Genomic DNA, 21,998 nt, shown 5'->3' with positions numbered 1-21,998 from the left:
TTTTGAATTAATAAAAAAATTGTAACCCGAGACACTTGAAAACGGTTTATTGTTGCATAATTATTCTATAGTTTAATATGCTAACAGTTCAACATTATTTACCTAATTTCAATGAAATGATGTGTACTGCGGACAAAAATGCATGCACAGGCCATATTTGAAGATGCAGCATTGATAAGGCAACATTTTTAATCTTCTATTACATGTAGGCCTACTAGAAAAGGCGACATATTTTCAAGATTCTCTTATACAAATAAACTGCATCCATTTTTCCCTGACGTCAGGATCTTTCGGCAGCGTATTCAAAGATGTTGTTTGTCCACAGCCAGGAACAGCACATCTGCGTGGCATTGTAATTTTCCTGTACACACCGTCGACTGAACACTTGTGAGGCGCGCAGCGCGACAACGATCCGAAATGAGCGTAGTTGTCTTGTGCTGGAGGCGGTCATATGCAAATGGTTGGAACGTCACTTCGCACCGTGACGTCACTTCTTACCATGGATCCAGAACGAGCTGTATTTAGAGCTTGATTAAATAAATGGCTCGTTTATAATGGGGAGGACGTCTTAAGCTATGAAACTTGCAGGACGTTTTAATGGTACAAAGACCTCTTATATTCCAAAAGATCAAGGCAAATTTGGTTTCTCATTTCATGACCCCTTTAAAAATCGGGTCCCGGGCGACGGCTTCTCCCCCTCCTGCCTTCGAGATCTCCATCCAGAACCGCTTCGCTCCCCTCCGCGAGACAGGACGCGACGCTGTGATCATCGGAGACTCCATCGTCCGACACGTAAGTGCTACGTTAGCCGGAGGTAAAGTGCACATTCACTGTTTGCCTGGTGCTCGTGTTCTCGATGTTTCTGCGCAGATACCCGCGATCCTGAAGGATGACGAGAGCCCCAGAGCAGTCGTGCTTCACGCCGGGGTTAACGACACCACGCTGCAGCAGACAGAGACGCTGAAGAGGGACTTCAGGAGCCTGATCGAGACGGTTCGCAGCACGACGACCACGGCGACGATCGTCGTGTCAGGACCACTGCCCACGTATCGACGAGGACACGAAAGGTTCAGTAGACTTTTTGCTTTAAATGAATGGTTGTTGTCATGGTGTAAATAACAGAAACTGCTATTTGTTAATAACTGGAATCTTTTCTGGGAGCGTCCTAGACTGTTTCGCGCTGATGGATTACACCCCAGCAAAATCGGAGCGGAGCTTCTCTCTGACAACATCTCCAGGACACTTCGCTCCATGTGACTAGTAAGACAATTCTCAAATAACCATTGTGATGAGTTTTGTTCCACCCGCTTAAATGATAAAAGTACTTGCGCTGTAAAAACTATTAAGACTGTGTCTGTTCCCCGAATAGTGAGGTCAAAATATAAATATAATGTAGGATCTAGAAAAAATCTTATCGTAATTAAACCAGAAAAATGTAAAGTAAATGAACAAAAACAATTTTTAAAGTTTGGGCTCATAAATATTAGATCACTCACACCAAAAGCAGTTATTGTAAATTAAATGATCACAGATAATAGTTTTGATTTACTCTGCTTGACTGAAACCTGGCTAAAACCAAATGATTATTTTGGTCTAAATGAGTCTACTCCACCAAACTACTGCTATAAGCATGAGCCCCGTCAGACTGGTCGTGGCGGGGGTGTTGCAACAATATATAGTGATATTCTCAATGTTACCCAGAAAACAGGATACAGGTTTAACTCTTTTGAAATACTTCTGCTAAATGTTACTCTGTCAGACATGCAAAAGAAATCTAATGTATCTCTTGCTCTGACTACTGTGTATAGTAGACTAGAGCCCCAGATACAGATCCCCTGTAAAGACCTTGTCTCAGAGGAACACCAGGACAAGACCACAGGAAACAGATGATTCTTCTGCACAATCTGACTTTGCTGCAGCCTGGAATTGAACTACTGGTTTCGTCTGGTCAGAGGAGAACTGGCCCCCCAACTGAGCCTGGTTTCTCCCAAGGTTTTTTTCTCCATTCTGTCACCGATGGAGTTTCGGTTCCTTGCCGCTGTCGCCTCTGGCTTGCTTAGTTGGGGTCACTTCATCTACAGCGATATCGTTGACTTGATTGCAAATTAAAACAGACACTATTTCAACTGAACAGAGATGACATCAATGAATTCAATGATGAACTGCCTTTAACTATCATTTTGCATTATTGAGACACTGTTTTCCAAATGAATGTTGTTCAGTGCTTTGGCGCAATGTATTTTGTTTAAAGCACTATATAAATAAAGGTGATTGATTGATTGATATAGACCACCAGGGCCGTATACAGAATTCCTAAAAGAATTTGCAGATTTCCTCTCAGACCTTCTAGTTACAGTTGATAAGGCGCTAATCATGGGAGATTTTAATATTCACGTTGATAATGCAAATGATACATTAGGACTTGCGTTTACTGACCTAATAAACTCCTTTGGAGTCAAGCAAAATGTCACCGGGCCCACTCATCGTTTTAATCATACACTAGATTTAATTATATCGCATGGAATCGATCTTACTGCTATAGATATTGTACCTCAAAGTGATGATATTACAGACCATTTCCTTGTATCGTGCATGCTGCGTATAACTGATATTAACTATATGTCGCAGCGATGCCGTCTGGGCAGAACTAATGTTCCAGCCACTAAAGAAAGATTCGCAAATAACCTGCCTGATCTCAACTGCTATTTGTACCCAAAAATACACATGAATTAGACAAAATTACTGACAACATGGGCACTATTTTCTCTAATACATTAGAAGCTGTTGCCCCGATCAAATTGAAAAAAGTTAGAGAAAAACGTACTGTACCATGGTATAACAGTAATACTCATTCTCTCAAGAAAGTAACTCGTAGTCTTGAACGCAAATGGAGAAAAACTAACTTAGAAGTTTTTAGAATTGCATGGAAAAACAGTATGTCCAGCTATAGACAGGCTCTAAAAACTGCTAGGGTAGAGCATATACACAAACTCATTGAAAATAACCAAAACAATCCAAGGTTTTTATTTAGCACAGTGGCTAAGTTAACAAATTACCAGACGCCACCTGATTCAAATATTCCACCAACAGTAAATAGTAATAACTTTATGAATTTCTTTACTGATAAAATAGATAACATTAGAAATACAATAGCGAATGTAGATTCTTCAGCGTCTAACACTTCAGTTTCATCCATCGCACCCAAAGATAAACTGCAGTGCTTTACAACCATAGGACAGGAAGAACTAAATAAACTTATCACTGTATCTAAACCAACAACATGTTTATTAGATCCTGTACCCAGTAAATTACTGAAAGAGCTGTTACCTGTAGCCGAAGAACCGCTTCTCAATATCATTAACTCGACGTTATCTTTAGGACACGTCCCAAACCATTCAAGCTGGTGGTTATCAAGCCTCTTATTAAGAAACCAAAACTAGATCCTAGTGTACTGGCAAATTATAGGCCTATTTCAAATCTTCCATTTATGTCTAAAATTTTAGAAAAAGTTGTGTCTGCTCAATTGAGCACCTTCCTGCATAAAAATTATCTGTATGAAGAATTTCAGTCAGGTTTACGGCCCCACCATAGCACAGAAACTGCACTTGTTAAAATTACAAATGACCTGCTCCTTGCGTCAGACCAAGGCTGCATCTCATTTCTAGTCTTACTTGATCTTAGTGCTGCGTTCAACACCATAGATCATGACATACTCATAGATCGATTACAAAACTATACAGGTATTCAAGGGCAGGCTCTAAGATGGTTTAGATCCTACCTGTCTGATCGCTACCATTTTGTTTACTTAAATGGGGAGTCATCTCATTTATCATCAGTAAAATATGGAGTACCACAAAGATCCGTCCTAGGTCCCCTTCTATTTTCAATATACATGTTGCCCCTTGGTAATATTATTATAAAATACGGAATTAGCTTCCACTGTTATGCTGATGATACTCAGCTATATATCTCAACGAGACCAGATGAAACTTCCCAATTATCTAAGCTAACAGAGTGTGTTAAAAATGTAAAAGATTGGATGACAAATAATTTTCTCCAATTAAATTCAGATAAGACAGAGATACTAATTATTGGACCAAAAAACACTACACAGAATCTTGTAGATTACAATCTGCAACTAGACGGATGTACTGTTACTTCCTCTACAGTCAGAAATCTGGGTGTTATATTAGACAGCAATTTGTCTTTTGAAAATCATATTTCCAATGTTACAAAAACTGCATTTTTCCATCTTAGAAACATTGCCAAGCTACGAAACATGTTATCTGTTTCCGATGCAGAAAAGCTAGTTCATGCATTCATGACCTCTAGACTGGACTATTGTAATGCACTTCTAGGTGGTTGTCCTGCTTCATCAATAAACAAGCTACAGGTAGTCCAAAATGCAGCAGCTAGAGTCCTTACCAGGTCAAGAAAATATGATCATATTACCCCAATTTTACAGTCTCTGCACTGGCTACTTATTAAGTTCCGTATCAGTTACAAATTATCATTACTTACCTATAAGGCTCTAAATGGTTTAGCTCCTGCGTACCTTACTAGCCTTCTACCACGTGAAGACATATATGAAGATATATATGTCGTTCAGGTGAAGGGTAAGGAAAGGTATGAAATATTGAAGAAAATAAACAACAGTTTGGAACTTAGCGACGTTATGCCTCCATGTGACTTGGACAAATGCAGACAGAAACTGAGTCTATCGGCTCAAACAAGTCTGTATTTTCACTTCCCAGTCCAATCAGAACCTGTGGAGGTGTGCGTACAACAGCCAGGCAACTTAAAACTAAGAAACAACAGGAATGGTAAAAGATGGATGTGTCTGCTTTTACTTCCATGTCACAAAGTCTAAAAGACCATGCAGGTTCTGGAGCTTTCTGAGGGACCTTTTTGGGCTAATGAAGCAGATGTTGGTGAGATGGATAGCGGCGTGGATTTAAGTCTGGACGAAAATGGCATTTTATGGCTAGAGCCACTCTCAAATGTCAGTCATATAACTGCATTCACAGAACTTTCAGAGGAACACAGTGACGGCGTGCCCTCGGAGACCGTCTCAGCCTAACGCACCGGGCGCAGGAACATGATGTCATAGCCAGGTATGCTCACACACTGTATGCCTGTCATCATACCTAATATTGTATATATTCGTAAAAAAATTTTTGTACAGGCATTTTAGTAAATTTATGTTCATGCAGTCGGCCCCTAGGTCCTCACGCACCATCCAGTCCAAAGTTTTGATCCTGACGTCACTGTAACATCGATCATCTGTGCTCCACGCTGTGTTCAATGGTAACGGACTCCTTGTGTTCAATGGTAATGAACTCCTTTTGTAGTTCCCCTGTATGTTCCAGGTACAGGTGTAACATTGTCGGCAGGGTGTGGCCGTATGATGGACAACAGACAACTCTCCTGCCTGCCTGATGAATACAGCGATGTGAACCACAGATAAAACAAGTTGACGAAAGCATTTATGGCAAGTATTCCAGACCCACATGTATTTGATGAATGAGGTTCTTCTTGTTCTGCCCATATTTCAGGACTTGAAGAAGACTTCAGGGGTCTTCTACTTTCAGTTTTGGCCTGACTACGCCTGCTCAGCAACGTGCACGACTGCTTCAACAAAAGCATCCACAGCAGTCGTAGGAAATGGCATTGACGTCGACAAATGGGACTATTTTGCTAGGGATTGCTATCATCTGGGATTTTTTTTCTGTCTAGGGCAAAAACCTCTATATGAATGAATATGTTTGTGCAGTGCAACACAACACAATGGCCACACACCAGGGTGTGGACACTTCCATGCTCCGTAGCGCCATCTGACGTCACTGCAACATCGATCATCTGTGCTCCACGCTGTGTTCAATGGTAACGGACCGTCAGTGTGTTTTTTAATTCAGCTATGCTGCCAGATCCTGAAGGCAGACTACAGAAAAGCCAGTTGGCCAGGTAAAGCAGGTACGACTTATTGTTTTAGTTATTTTTAAACTCACTTGCTCCTTATGATGAGATCTACTTATTTGTTGTTGACGGCTGTACTGCGTTTGAGCTCCGTCACTATATTCCTTTCATTGACTATTTTTAACTTAAAAATCGGGTCCCGGGCGACGGCTTCTCCCCCTCCTGCCTTCGAGATCTCCATCCAGAAAAGCTTCGCTCCCCTCCGCGAGACAGGACGCGACGCTGTGATCATCGGAGACTCCATCGTCCGACACGTAAGTGCTACGTTAGCCGGAGGTAAAGTGCACACTCATTGCTTGCCTGGTGCTCGTGTTCTCGATGTTTCTGCGCAGATACCCACGATCCTGAAGGACGACGAGAGCCCCAGAGCGGTCGTGCTTCACGCCGGGGTTAACGACACCACGCTGCGGCAGACGGAGACGCTGAAGAGGGACTTCAGGAGCCTGATCGAGACGGTTCGCAGCACGACGCCCGCGGCGACGATCGTCGTGTCAGGACCACTGCCCACGTATCGACGAGGACACGAAAGGTTCAGTAGACTTTTTGCTTTAAATGAATGGTTGTTGTCATGGTGTAAAGAACAGAAACTGCTATTTGTTAATAACTGGAATCTTTTCTGGGAGCGTCCTAGACTGTTTCGCGCTGATGGATTACACCCCAGCAAAATCGGAGCGGAGCTTCTCTCTGACAACATCTCCAGGACACTTCGCTCCATGTGACTAGTAAGACAATTCTCAAATAACTATTATGATGAGTTTTGTTCCACCCGCTTAAATGATAAAAGTACTTGCGCTGTAAAAACTATTAAGACTGTGTCTGTTCCCCGAATAGTGAGGTCAAAATATAAATATAATGTAGGATCTAGAAAAAATCTTATCGTAATAAACCCGAAAAATGTAAAGTAAATGAACAAAAACAATTTTTAAAGTTTGGGCTCATAAATATTAGATCACTCACACCAAAAGCAGTTATTGTAAATTAAATGATCACAGATAATAGTTTTGATTTACTCTGCTTGACTGAAACCTGGCTCAAACCAAATGATTATTTTGGTCTAAATGAGTCTACTCCACCAAACTACTGTTATAAGCATGAGCCCCGTCAGACTGGTCGTGGCGGGGTTGTTGCAACAATATATAGTGATATTCTCAATGTTACCCAGAAAACAGGATACAGGTTTAACTCTTTTGAAATACTTCTGCTAAATGTTACTCTGTCAGACATGCAAAAGAAATCTAATGTATCTCTTGCTCTGGATACTGTGTATAGACCACCAGGGCCGTATACAGAATTCCTAAAAGAATTTGCAGATTTCCTCTCAGAACTTCTAGTTACAGTTGATAAGGCGCTAATCATGGGAGATTTTAATATTCACGTTGATAATGCAAATGAAACATTAGGACTTGCGTTTACTGACCTAATAAACTCCTTTGGAGTCAAGCAAAATGTCACCGGGCCCACTCATCGTTTTAATCATACACTAGATTTAATTATATTGCATGGAATCGATCTTACTGCTATAGATATTGTACCTCAAAGTGATGATATTACAGACCATTTCCTTGTATCGTGCATGCTGCGTATAACTGATATTAACTATATGTCGCAGCGATGCCATCTGGGCAGAACTATTGTTCCAGCCACTAAAGAAAGATTCGCAAATAACCTGCCTGATCTATCTCAACTGCTATTTGTACCCAAAAATACACATGAATTAGACGAAATTACTGACAACATGGGCACTATTTTCTCTAATACATTAGAAGCTGTTGCCCCGATCAAATTGAAAAAGTTAGAGAAAAACGGTACTGTACCATGGTATAACAGTAATACTCACTCTCTCAAGAAAGTAACTCGTAGTCTTGAACGCAAATGGAGAAAAACTAACTTAGAAGTTTTTAGAATTGCATGGAAAAACAGTATGTCCAGCTATAGACAGGCTCTAAAAACTGCTAGGGCAGAGCATATACACAAACTCATTGAAAATTACCAAAACAATCCACGGTTTTTATTTAGCACAGTGGCTAAGTTAACAAATTACCAGACGCCACCTGATTCAAATATTCCACCAACGGTAAATAGTAATGACTTTATGAATTTCTTCACTGATAAAATAGATAACATTAGAAATACAATAGCGAATGTAGATTCTACAGCGTCTAACACTAACACAGTTTCATCCATCGCACCCAAAGATAAACTGCAGTGCTTTACAACCATAGGACAGGAAGAACTAAATAAACTTATCACTGTATCTAAACCAACAACATGTTTATTAGATCCTGTACCCAGTAAATTACTGAAAGAGCTGTTACCTGTAGCCGAAGAACCGCTTCTCAATATCATTAACTCGTCGTTATCTTTAGGTCACGTCCCAAAACCATTCAAGCTGGCGGTTATCAAGCCTCTTATTAAGAAACCAAAAGTAGATCCTAGTGTACTGGCAAATTATAGGCCTATTTCAAATCTTCCATTTATGTCTAAAATTTTAGAAAAAGTTGTGTCTGCTCAGTTGAGCACCTTCCTGCATAAAAATTATCTGTATGAAGAATTTCAGTCAGGTTTACGGCCCCACCATAGCACAGAAACTGCACTTGTTAAAATTACAAATGACCTGCTCCTTGCGTCAGACCAAGGCTGCATCTCATTTCTAGTCTTACTTGATCTTAGTGCTGCGTTCGACACCATAGATCATGACATACTCATAGATCGATTACAAAACTATACAGGTATTCAAGGGCAGGCTCTAAGATGGTTTAGATCCTACCTGTCCGATAGCTACCATTTTGTTTACTTAAATGGGGAGTCATCTCATTTATCATCAGTAAAATATGGAGTGCCACAAGGATCCGTCCTAGGTCCCCTTCTATTTTCAATATACATGTTGCCCCTTGGTAATATTATTATAAAATACGGAATTAGCTTCCACTGTTATGCTGATGATACTCAGCTATATATCTCAACGAGACGAGATGAAACTTCCCAATTATCTAAGCTAACAGAGTGTGTTAAAAATGTAAAAGATTGGATGACAAATAATTTTCTCCAATTAAATTCAGATAAGACAGAGATACTAATTATTGGACCAAACAACACTACTGAACTTTCTGAACTACAGTCAGAAATCTGGGTGTTATATTAGACAACAATTTGTCTTTTGAAAATCATATTTCCAATGTTACAAAAACTGCATTTTTCCCATCTTAGAAACATTGCCAAGCTACGAAACATGTTATCTGTTTCTGATGCAGAAAAGCTAGTTCATGCATTCATGACCTCTAGACTGGACTATTGTAATGCACTTCTAGGTGGTTGTCCTGCTTCGTCAATAAACAAGCTACAGGTAGTCCAAAATGCAGCACTTAGAGTCCTTACCAGGTCAAGAAAATATGATCATATTACCCCAATTTTACAGTCTCTGCACTGGCTACTTATTAAGTTCCGTATCAGTTACAAATTATCATTACTTACCTATAAGGCCCTAAATGGTTTAGCTCCTGCGTACCTAACTAGCCTTCTACCACGTTAAAACCCATCACGCACCCTAAGGTCACAAAACGCTGGACTTTTGGTCGTTCCTAGGATAGCAAAGTCCACTAAAGGAGGTAGAGCTTTCTCACATTTGGCTCCCAAACTCTGGAATAGCCTTCCTGATAATGTTCGGGGTTCAGACACACTCTCTCTGTTTAAATCTAGATTAAAAACACTTCTCTTTCGCCAAGCATTCGAATAATGTATCTTTTTAATTGTGAGTGTAGTTGCATCTGATCAAAGGTGCATTTTTATTCATTAGCTTGGGTTAAACTAATTTTACTTTGATGGATCAGCAGCTATGCTAATGATGTCTGTATTTTGTTTCTATGTTTCGACTAGGATTTACACAAGCTCCAGTCTGGATCCAGAACACCTGAGAAGAGATGATGCTGACCCTCAGAGGACCTCAGATGATGCTAACCCTGAATCAACAAACAGAACTAACAATTATTGCTAAATGTGTGACTGAATCATATTATAACTTAATTAATAATATGGATATTTCATCGTCTAGCTGACTGCGTCTTGTATTATTTTATTTTTTTTCTAAAATCCTGTCAAATGTGCACAAACTACTAGCTACTACTAAATATTGTAGAAACATAATTTTCTGTAAAGTTGCTTTGTAACGATTTGTTTTGTAAAAAGCGCTATACAAATAAACTTGAATTGAATTGAATCTACTTTGTACATCTCAAAGAAACAAGGCCAGTTTGACCACCTCTCTTTTACTGCATAAAAAAGATACAGATAAATCAGTAGTAACTAAACTACAAATACTAACCTTGAATGTGAATCAAAACACAAAGAAAGCTTGAGATTTGACTGAAAAGTGGCTTTAAGTTACATTCAAAAGCTAATTTTATCATTTTAAAATTAAGGTTTTTATTTCATTGCATTCACTGTGTAGTTTTTAATTTTAACTCTTATTATGCAAAAACGTTTAAGATGAAGACATATATGAAGATATACATGTCGTTCAGGTGAAGGGTAAGGAAAGGTATGAAATATTGAAGAAAATAAACGACAGTTTGGAACTTAGCGACGTTATGCCTCCATGTGACTTGGACAAATGCAGACAGAAACTGAGTCTATCGGCTCAAACAAGTCTGTATTTTCACCTCCCAGTCCAATCAGAACCTGTGGAGGTGTGCGTACAACAGCCAGGCAACTTAAAACTATAAGAAACAACAGGAATGGTAAAAGATGGATGTGTCTTTTACTTCCATGTCACAAAGTCTAAAAGACCATGCAGGTTCTGGAGCTTTCTGAGGGACCTTTTTGGGCTAATGAAGCAGATTTTGGTGAGATGGATAGCGGCGTGGATTTAAGTCTTGATGAAAATGGCATTTTATGGCTAGAGCCACTCTCAAATGTCAGTCATATAACTGCATTCACAGAACTTTCAGAGGAACACAGTGACGGCCTGCCCTCGGAGACCGTCTCAGCCTAACACACCGGGTGTAGGACAGACGTTCTGTCTGGCCACACAACCAGGTATGAATATAGTTCTATTGTTTCCAAGGCATCAAATTCTTGAATGGTCACTGCTTACAGGAAATAAGTGATTGGACATGCAAAACTATGCCAATTTTAACCTCAATATAAGGACAAGTCCTGGCCCATGGACCTGACGGACCTCAGCCAAACTGCCATGCTTTAGGTAATTAGAATTTTATTCATTTGGACTCACAGTTCTGATGATGAAATCTACATTCTGCATGTAAGTGGCAAAGAGCGTTTTAGATTTCTTTCTCTGTGGGTCCCTGTGAATCAGCTCTTGGGCCTCTGTGCATCAGCTCAGCCAGCCACACAGCAGAAAGAGGAGGCGCACCAGCCCATGTGCTTAAAGCACTACTGGTCCCAGAAGATAGCAGAGCTTCCTTGACCCATCCAGCATCCAGGTGAGTCTTTAGAAATGAAACAATTCATTCTAACACAATGTCTGGTTTTCAGTGAGTCGGAGAAGAGAGTGACTGATAAGAAGCCAACAGGAACGGTGTCGCCTCCGACAGGAAGTCCCACTCCAGAGCTCCGCCCTCATCAGTGCAACACAACACAATGGCCAGACACCTGGGTGTGGACACTTCCATGCTCCGTAGAGCCATCTGGAACTATATTCAGGGCAAGTTTGGGATTCGGTAAGTCTCTTCACTGCTCACAGTTTCAGAAATATGTAGCAACATTGAATACGTTTATTCATTCTACAAAGAACCTTTTAAAATGCTGAAGATGTCTCCGAGACTCCCCCGGAGCCTTCACATAAGCACCAGCGGGAGATCATTTGTTTATGTATCTCAACAGGTCCAAGGCCAGGTGAATCATTAAAAAAAAGAAACACACTTCCACTTGTATGTACGGAATACGATACGATGACTACGGCTACAGCAGTGGGGTATAATAATCGATACAGATTTAGATCGTAAAATAATTTCTTGCATCTCTATAAGAAGCAGAGCTCACAGACTTGTCTTTGTTTTACAGATTTAGATCGTAAAATAATTTCTTGCAACTCTATAAGAAGCAGAGGTCACAGAGTTGTTTTTGTTTTCCAGCGGTTTAACATACGCTTCTGGCATGTGTGCGCTGAGATGCTGGACCAGAGGAGGACAGACATGCTGTACGGACATGCCGTCTCTCCACTACTCACAGTTTGCATTCATGCTGTCAATGTACCAAGACCAGGCAATCTGAACAAGTTGGTCTGAAAACGGTGTATCCGGAGTGTAAAAGGGATCGACAAGTAAATGGACAAATCCACAACAATGTTAGCCATGCCCAGTAAATCTGCATTCATGCTGTCAACATACCAGACTGGCCCTGTGGCGATTGTAACTGAGAACGGAATGTTCCTGCTTCATGGATTAGTCCACTTGACTATTTCAGGGAATGCCATTTTAACCACAAAATAATATTAATCGTCTTTACTCCACTCCTTCCTGTATTTCCTCAGCTCTTTTACTTCCTTCTCTAACTGAGTTTTCTCCTGCTCCAAGCTGTCCAACTTACTTATCAGTTAATTGCATTCTGTGTTGCGCTTGTCCAGCTCCCTTAGAAGAAAGTCTACTTGAAGAGCCATTTCATCATCTACATTTTCAAAATCATTTGTTGTTGATTTGTGTGTGTGATTATTTCTGCAGTGTTACAGTCCTAAAGTACATTTATGTTGATGCAGACGGCCCCTATTTGTCAGAAGGGAGTTGGTGAAGTTGATGGTCGATCAGTAGCTGTGGTTGTGGCCCCCACGCACCATCCAGTTTAAAGTTCTGATACTGACGCCACTTTGTAACATCGACCATCTGTGCTCAACCCTATGCTCGATGGTGACGGGTCGTCACTGTGTTTTTTTATGAAGGTATGCTGCCACATCCTGAAAGCAGAAAAGCCAGTTGCCCAGGGAAAGCAGGGAAAGACTTATTTATTTTTAAACTCACTGGATCATTATGATAATATCTACTTTGTACAGGTCTGTCGGAAAGGGCGTTTTGAGATGCTTAAAGGGTAAACTAATTCCTATTATCCAGGAAAGCCGTTCGCCCAGGGAAACTAGGTATGATTTTGGACAAAGCATTTATGTGGCTCTTTGCATCAACTCCAGTTGCCCAGAGCCACAGAAGAAAGAGGAGGCGCACAAGTCCATGTGGTGAAAGCGCTACTGGTCTCAGTAGAGAGCAGTGACCCGTCCTGCACCACCATGTAAACAGTGGACCAGGTGAGTCATCAAAAATGCAACAATTCCATTTGTATGTACAGGATAAGATATGATCACAATGGCTACAGTGAAAAAAAATCAACATAATCTTAAAAGATGGGCCGGCCTTTAAACTGATGTGCCACAGCAGGAGACCTTTCAGCGCCAATTTGATCATGTCTGATACAAAAACTTTTTCCACTTTTCATAATCTACATCTCGACCTGAGGAAAGCAAGAAGGCCAAGCTGAGCATCAGTAGCGATAAGGAGATCTATATCGTGCAGGTAAGGAAAGGTAAGAAATGTTAAAACAGTTTGGAACTCAGTGATGTTATGCCTCCATGTGACGTAGTCAAATACCGACAGAAAATGAGTCTCTCGGCTAAAACAAGTCTGGCTTTTCACGTCCCAGTCCAATCAGAGGGAAACAGGTCAATTTAGCTCAAAGGGAATCATTTAAGATTTTAAAGGGAATTTGAACAGAATCACTGTTTCACGGCTGGTCACTGAGACGCCCTGCGATTCGTTGAAGAGTCGTGTGCGCTGGTTGAAGTTGAACAGGCACCCGAAGTCAGGTGTCGGAGACTCGACGTTACAAAACTTAACTCAAAACACGAAACTCTCAAACGGAAAAGAAAAGAAATAAAGTTTGACGAGACTAGGTTGTGTTCCTTCTCATCGTGGCTAAGTAGCAGGCGTGCAGGCTGAAGCACGCTGCAACCGCGCTTAGCAGACACTAAAAGCAGACTAAACGCAGACTAAAAAGCTAAGATTTCATGGTGTCCAAAGTATTTAAAGTGGCCTGTTGGCCACACCTCAAATGTTGTCTTGACCAATCAGATATTGTCTTGGCTCGGGGGTATCATAAATCATTTGTTTATCTTACCAAGCATGTGGTCCGAATTTTCCTGCCCTGCAGGGTCTAATTTCGGACATGATTCCTATTACCAGGTTATGATATATTTTACAAATAAATGATTGTCAGGACAATATCAAGCAAGAAAATTCAATCACACACATACCAGACATGACTATATACCCTTCAGCTATCCCATAGTTATTTAAAAAAAACATACACAATAAGTGATTATAACATGATGGTCAAATGTGTGGGTTACACATAAATGAATATGGAGTGATGCGATGGACTGATTCATTTATAAGTCTTTTTGAGTTCATTCTGGTCCATATATATGTACAAAAGCAGTTTCTTTGCCATTCTCATGACAAAGACTTTTGTGGAGACAAAATCCCTTCCCCCTTAGGAATTTCAGTCTGGTTCTGCTAGGTGGGGGGAAGTCAATGGAAGTGTTTAACTCATGGGTTTCCATGTGATGTCCAGCATTGCATTTCATATATGAACAACAAATTTAATCTCTTCTGCAAATTAAAATTGTCAATAATTGTTCTAGTGGTGTTAATGTTGAAAACTGTTGTGTGCACAAGTTGGTTGGTCATCTTGCTTGGTTCTTGTGGCACTAGAACTGATTTATGACTTCCTGAGGAATTTGGCTCGTGTTCCAAACAGCTTTGATAGACTCTTTAATTTGTCTGGTTCGACTCATTTCTGTTACATATATCCCCCTTTTGATCGGCGAGGTGTTTAGGTGAAGACATCGTCGATCGCTGGAGCAACAAAGGCAGAAGAAGCAGACAAACACAGCAAACAGCAAGACAACACCTCCATGACAGTTACTGTACTGGTGCAGGCATCAGGTTATTTAGGTACACGTGGTTAAGTTCAATTAGTCAATGTAGTTTAGCACATTGAGGATAGTTTAGACCGTCTTGGAAATTGTTGTTTTATTCTGATTCATCAATCAAATTTGTGGTTAACTTTGTTTGGTTCTTCTAGGTTGTCTTACTTTACACGTTTACCGTTAGTTTTCTAGTAATTTCATTTTCAATTCAATGAATTGACCTATCATGCATGGAGCTCTCTGGCTTCCATTCAGTTTAGAGTGGCTGGCGGATATTAGGTGTTGCGAGTCAATCCTAATATCAGACCTTCGACCCTTGCAGGGTGTCTAGGCGTTTCACCTACTCAAGAAAGAGGGGAAGGAGAAGGATAGGTAAAAGAAGAACAAAACAAAACAATGCTGCTGTGGGTTTTCCTAACATGGGTTACAACTACTATTGAGCTAGGATGTAAGGTGCAGCAAGTGTGTCGTGAACCTTAACTTAGTGTCAGGTGTTCTACCTATTGTGAGGATGGCTGCACGTTTCTTCATGGTGGGTATGTGTAACTTTGTTACACTAAAAGTTGGATATTCTACCTGTGGGAATAATATGTTTGTTGAATGTGTTATCAGTAGATGTGTTTACCTCTGGGTGTAGGTAATGTTGTGTGTGTTAATGGTGTAGTGCATGTGTGGTCAGATCTGTTCAGGTCTGTGTTGTCTCCCCCTTTTTCTAGCACGTCACTGAAGACTGGCTCTCTGCATCCTTGGCTTGGATGAGGGCGTGTCCATGGTCTAATGAGGGGTCAGTCCAGCAAGGCAGGAAGTTCTTTAGCAGACAGTCGGAGGCAGTTTGGCATGGCTGTGTGAAGCTGGGTTGCAAAACTTTGACTCCTATGTTGCATTCTTCTTGTGATGCCTTCTGGCTGTAGCAGACTATCTGACCTTCTGTGCTCTGGTGGTTGCTGTTGCACAGACAGGGAATGTGGTTCTTGGAGTTGGAGTAAATTTGACAGTTTGTTAGTGACTGTGTTAGGTGTCTGAGGTGATGTCCTTTAGTACCTCAGATTTTTCATCAACAGTTGGCCGTGAAAGACTTGTTCGTTCTGGGTCGTTGTTGAACAGGTGCTTGTCATCTCTGATGTGGTGCACCAGGTGATCAGCGGCCTTCCGTTCTGTCGCTGGTCACAGCGAGCATGACTCAGCTTTGTGGTCATATGCATGTAAATTGTCTTGAAAGAACTCTCTCAGTCGTTTCATGACTTGTTCCATGTCTTCTGATGGTAAGCTGTCATGTTCTTGTGCATACTAAGCACTGTTTGTGTCTGAGTGGTGCTGAGGTGGGTTTTGTTGTCGCTTACCCACACGAGTTGCTCTTGGATGAGTCAGGTGATTACCTTTGGATATCTGGTTAGGTTTCCAGATGTTCTTATCCTTTTGGTTTCTTGAGACGCGTGGCTGGTCCCATGGATTTTTCCAGCAGTTGGGCTGAAAGCGGTCGTGGATATGGGCGTCACGTTCTCTGTGCTCTTGATGGAAGACTCTGGTGTTGTGATGCGACTGGGTGTTGTCCAGTGCAAGGCTTGAGTCTTTGTTGACAGAGTTCAAGAGTGTGGATGTTTTGTTACCTTTCTATGAGGCCAATTTCTGCTTGTTACAGGCCTTCTGTGTTAGGTCACGCAACTTTTGGATGGTCATGGAGTTCGGACAGGCCATGACACCTAGATGGTGACTGACTCCAGGGTGCAGATTTCTTAGAAAGAGGCTTTTGAAGTTCACATCCTCTTCAAGGTCAGGCTTATTGTGGGCACCAAAGTAGACTTGTCGGAGTCGGTTGTAGTAAGCTTGTGGAGTCTCTTGACGACCTTGTTTGGTTTCCAAGGCAGTTAACAGTCCATGTTCAGACTCTGGGTCTGTAAACTCTTTAATCAGGACCTCACGAAGTCGCTGGTAGTTTGACTTAGTTTGAGTGGGCTGTCGATCTAGAAAGTTTCCTACCTCGGGACTGGACGTGGCTCTAAGGAGGTATAACCAGTCTCTGTCAGTCACATGAGGTCTCACTTCCAGATAAAATCCGATATCTCGCAGGTAAGCTTGGATGTCGGGGCTCTCTGTGGAGTCCGGGTTGAACCTGCTGATGTTTTCAGACAGCATGTTGAGGTCTTTGATTGTCATCCCGTGTGCAGCTCCAAGGTCTTGGATGGGAGGTTTTCTTTCGTTGGCAGGAAAGGGTTGTGTGGCGAAGGCAGGTGAGGTTTTGGGTTGTGGCCCTTCGCTCCTTTCGTCATATGCCAGTTCTTGGACGTGGGACTCTGCTCTGCTCAGCAGTGATGAGGCTAAGAGAGGTTTCTCTTTCCTTGGCTCTTGTTTGTGCTTGTAAGCATTTTGGAGTTCTTTTCTGACCATGTAGAGCTCATCGTTGGTATCGTCTAGTTGTTGGGTCAGATTGTCCGTTTTAGTTCTGTACCTTTCAAGGTGGTCTTTCAAAGCACTATTTTCAGAATTCTTGTTTCTGATGTCTATCTTGGCTTTCTCTAGTAGCTGTTCGGCATACTGGAGTCTGTTTACCAGGTCTTTCTGAGCAGCCGTTGCATGTTGCTGGTCGAGCTGAGCTGCTGCCAGGGCTGCTTGGAGCTTCATAACTTGTTCCGTTGTTTCCCTCTCCCTCTCGCTGGGTGCTTTGAGTTGATCTTGAACTTTCACTTCCAGCTTGTCTATGCGATGTTGAGCACGTGTCAGCTCCTCTTGAAGGTGGGTGATGTGCTTGTCGCTCAGTTTCAGCTGGGTTGTGAAGGCATAGCTTAGTGAGCTCGTGATCTTGACTAGCTCCTCGTGGTTGTTGTTCTGGCTTGAATCTTGTGTCAGGAATCTTCTCAGGATTAGGATTATTATTAAAAATAATAACAGTTCAAATGTCTTTGGAGTGAGGCTGTCTGTCATGCCACTCAGCCAAATGTTCACATCTTCCCCATGGGCAATGGTGTCTGCAGTCTGCGGCATGTTGGCACGCTGGGAAGAAGAGAGACTGACACAGATCTGTGTGGAGTAAAAGCCTATGTGTGGTGGGACAACTAAGTGTTGTATCAGTGATTGTGAACCACTAGTGAAATGTGGTGATGACTGTGTTGGTCTCAGGGTGTCTAAGTAGACTAGAGATGCGAAGACTTTGTCACTTTAATGATGAAGAGGAAAAGAGAGACAGAGGTGAAAAACAAATTCAAATGACAAGCAAAATTTCTGTTTTTCAAATGAGGAAAATTATTTTTTTCCAATTAAATGTTATCAAAACGTAAACAATATTATTATATTTCTTGCTTTGGACAAAATAATACAATAATAATTCTGATATCTCTTTGCTTAGTCTGACAGGATTGACACCATACACCTTACAGTTGGACCGCTCACCAGGGAGGCTGCGAAGGCGACAGTTGTTCAACACGTATCTCTATTAAATTGATCTCAACGTTGGATGAGATGCTAAAACTTGGATTGCGTTTCCAAATGTAGGGAGGTTAGGAAGAACAAAGGAGAGGATGATTACAATCAAAATTCATAAGGATGATTCGTCGTCTTTGGCACGATTGTGTATTTAATTCACTTAGAATTGATTGATGGTTCTTACATGTCCTACAAATGTAAAAAGAGAAGAGGAAAGTAAAGGAGAGAGAGGACGGAGATGGTAAGTCTCAGTAGCGGTTATCTCACTACAAGGAGAGCGTTGTGTTAGTTGCTGCACAACTTATCAAACAAAATAAACTTTAAGTGAAAGAGGGTTGTCTTTCTAATTTATTTGAACTTGTAGTGAGGGATAACAATGTCTACTTTTAGAGCTCAGGTGTGTCGTTCCCAGGCTAGGATACACAAAGTAAAGAAATGGTAAGAAAAAGTAAAATTAAAAAAATTAATAAATGGGCAAAATATGCAAAAATGAAATTAAAAAGAGGAAATCAATAAGTAAAACAATAGTGGTTAAGTGTATAACCAAAACAGGAAGAGGGGTAAAACGCATTCAAATAAGTAAAGGTCTGAATAGCATATATTCAGTTGGGTAATAAATAAATTAGGAAGAATAAGTTTACTTAACTTCCAAAGTTCAAGGCTTATTCATTCCTAAAATAATTAGGCCCAAAAGAGAAGACTAAAAATAAAAGATCATGTGAAATGATCTGAGGGAAATTTTAAATGCTTCAAAATAAATGTAATGTTTCAATTAAATTTCAATTTGACAATTAATAATTGTGAGTCAGTATTTCCCTTTCTAGTAAAATGAAAATAAGTGGTATAGTGAGAAAAGAGAGCAATAAAAGAGAAAGAGACTAAGGGTGTACTCACACTAGGCACGGTTGCCATGAACCGGGCCCGAGTACGATTGTCCCCCCTCCCCACTCCCCTTCTGGCCTGCAATCACATATAGCGTTTCAGCATTTGTGTCGGAGCAACACTGAATGTCCGTGTTATATATATATATATATATATATATATATACACACATATACCACCACCAGGAGTGGAGATGAGGATGAGAGTGTATTGGTCTTGCATAACTAGAACTATTAATATTTTCTACAAGAAAAAGGCAGCGTACAAGCATGTGCAGCTTTTTGGAGGCATGATCTCAGTTCTTGTTCACAGTTTCTGTTGCCCTCTACTTTAGCCCTACGACTTTTACAGGCTCTACCCGACCAGCTAGACAGCAGCCACTGAAATGTAATGTAAAGTCTTGATGAAAATGGCATTTTATGGCTAGAGCCACTCTCAAATGTCAGTCATATAACTGCATTCACAGGACTTTCAGAGGAACACAGTGACGGCGTGCCCTCGGAGACCGTCTCAGCCTAACACACCGGGTGTAGGACAGACGTGCTGTCTGGCCACACAACCAGGTATGAATATAGTTCTATTGTTTCCAAGGCATCAAATTCTTGAATGGTCACTGCTTACAGGAAATAAGTGATTGGACATGCAAAACTATGCCTATTTTTTAATTAAAAATTTTTAATTAATTTTAACCTCAATATAAGGACAAGTCCTGGCCCACGGACCTGACGGACCTCAGCCAAACTGCCATGCTTTAGGTAATTATAATTTTATTCATTTGGACTCTACATTCTGCATGTAAGTGGCAAAGAGCGTTTTAGATTTCTTTCTCTGTGGGTCTCTGTGCATCAGCTCAGCCAGCCACACAGCAGAAAGAGGAGGCGCACCAGCCCATGTGCTTAAAGCACTACTGGTCCCAGGAGATAGCAGAGCTTCCTCGACCCATCCAGCATCCAGGTGAGTCTTTAGAAATGAAACAATTCATTCTAACACAATGTCTGATTTTCAGTGAGTCGGAGAAGAGAGCTACTGACAAGAAGCCAACAGGAAAGGTGTCTCCTCCGACAGGAAGTCCCACTCCAGAGCTCCGCCCTCATCAGTGCAACACAGCACAATGGCCAGACACCTGGGTGTGGACACTTCCATGCTCCGTAGAGCCATCTGGAACTATATTCAGGGCAAGTTTGGGATTCGGTAAGTCTCTTCACTGCTCACAGTTTCAGAAATATGTAGCAACATTGAATACGTTTATTCATTCTACAAAGAACCTTTTAAAATGCGGAAGATGTCTCCGAGACTCCCCCGGAGCCTTCACATAAGCACCAGCGGGAGATCAGCGGGTGAATCATTAAAAAAAAGAAACACACTTCCACTTGTATGTATGGAATAAGGTATGATGACTACGGCTACAGTGGGGAATAATAATCGATACAGATTTAGATCGCAAAATAATTCCTTGCATCTCTATAAGAAGCAGAGCTCACAGACTTGTCTTTGTTTTACAGATTTAGATCGTAAAATAATTTCTTGCAACTCTATAAGAAGCAGAGCTCACAGAATTGTCTTTGTTTTACAGATTTAGATCGTAAAATAATTTCTTGCAACTCTATAAGAAGCAGAGCTCACAGACTTGTCTTGGTTTTACAGATTTAGATCGTAAAATAATTTCTTGCAACTCTATAAGCAGCAGAGGTCACAGAGTTGTTTTTGTTTTCCAGCGGTTTAACATACGCTTCTGGCATGTGTGCGCCGAGATGCTGGACCAGAGGAGGACAGACATGCTGTACGGACATGCCGTCTCTCCACTACTCACAGTTTGCATTCATGCTGTCAATGTACCAGACCAGGCAATCTGAACAAGTTGGTCTGAAAACGGTGTATCCGGAGTGTAAAAGGGATCGACAAGTATATGGACAAATCCAGAACAATGTTAGCCATGCCCAGTAAATCTGCATTCATGCTGTCAACATACCAGACTGGCCCTGTGGCGATTGTAACTGAGAACGGAATGTTCCTGCTACACGGATTAGTCCACTTGACTATTTCAGGGAATGCCATTTTAACCACAAAATAATATTAATCGTTTTACTCCACTCCTCCCTGTATTTCCTCAGCTCTTTTACTTCCTTCTGTAACTGAGTTTTCTCCTGCTCCAAGCTGTCCAACTTACTTATCAGTTAATTGCATTCTGTGATGCGATGGATGTGTCAGATTTTACTTCCATATCACAAAGCTATGGAATGCTTTTTTTTGGGTTCTTAATTTTTGACATGTAGTTATTTTTCCTTTTTGCAGCATCCCCTGCTGACTCAACATTTTTATTGTTACTATTATCTGTTTAGTTGTTTATTAGTATTGAGTAATTGTTTAAGGTTATATGGTTGACATGTTCTGTTCTTTTTACCCACATATCGATTGAAATTTTAATTACTTACTCCTCCCTTGTTCCTTTTCTTTTTTTTTGTTCACAGTCTCCACAAGTTTTGTTGTATATAGTTCTTTTGGGGTTTCTGGTATTCTTAAATATCTCGCCTAGTCGAGGAGTGGCCTTGAAAATATTTTGGTGGTGGATAATGACAGTGATTTGGGAATGAAAAGTGTTGGGAACTCTTTTCTTGTAATCAAGAAAAATTTGATCATTTACCTAATTAAAAAAATATATGTTTTACCAATAACTCTATTCGTATCTTGTATAAAAAAAATTATTTAAAAAAAAAAGTGTGTGTGTGTGTGTATATATGTATATATATATATATATATATATATATATATATATATATATATATATATATATATATAT

General features: G+C 40.8%; 1 long non-coding RNA gene across 8 annotated transcripts; it reads left to right on the top strand.

Annotated features, from left to right (window-relative positions):
* The first annotated feature begins 4,458 nt into the window (after positions 1 to 4,458).
* On the top strand, positions 4,459 to 21,919 carry LOC113094191 (uncharacterized). Of its 8 annotated transcripts, XR_003288014.1 has the most exons (8): positions 4,459 to 5,973; positions 10,749 to 11,651; positions 11,815 to 11,905; positions 12,066 to 13,222; positions 13,431 to 13,497; positions 19,668 to 19,764; positions 19,903 to 19,956; positions 20,051 to 21,919. It is a non-coding gene; the product is annotated as an uncharacterized LOC113094191 (long non-coding RNA). The 8 variants fall into 8 exon arrangements; XR_003288013.1 differs by lacking the exons at positions 19,668 to 19,764; positions 19,903 to 19,956; positions 20,051 to 21,919 and having other exon boundaries at positions 12,066 to 12,865; positions 12,977 to 13,011; positions 13,109 to 13,747; XR_003288009.1 differs by lacking the exons at positions 19,668 to 19,764; positions 19,903 to 19,956; positions 20,051 to 21,919 and having other exon boundaries at positions 4,459 to 4,931; positions 5,028 to 5,973; positions 12,066 to 13,747.
* Positions 21,920 to 21,998: the final 79 nt, after the last annotated feature.

This window comes from Carassius auratus, unplaced genomic scaffold (genome assembly GCF_003368295.1).
Source record: "Carassius auratus strain Wakin unplaced genomic scaffold, ASM336829v1 scaf_tig00215270, whole genome shotgun sequence".
NCBI classification, from domain to species: domain Eukaryota; kingdom Metazoa; phylum Chordata; class Actinopteri; order Cypriniformes; family Cyprinidae; genus Carassius; species Carassius auratus.
The sequence above is the reverse complement of the archived record's forward strand: the minus strand, read 5'-3'. Positions and strand labels throughout refer to the sequence as shown.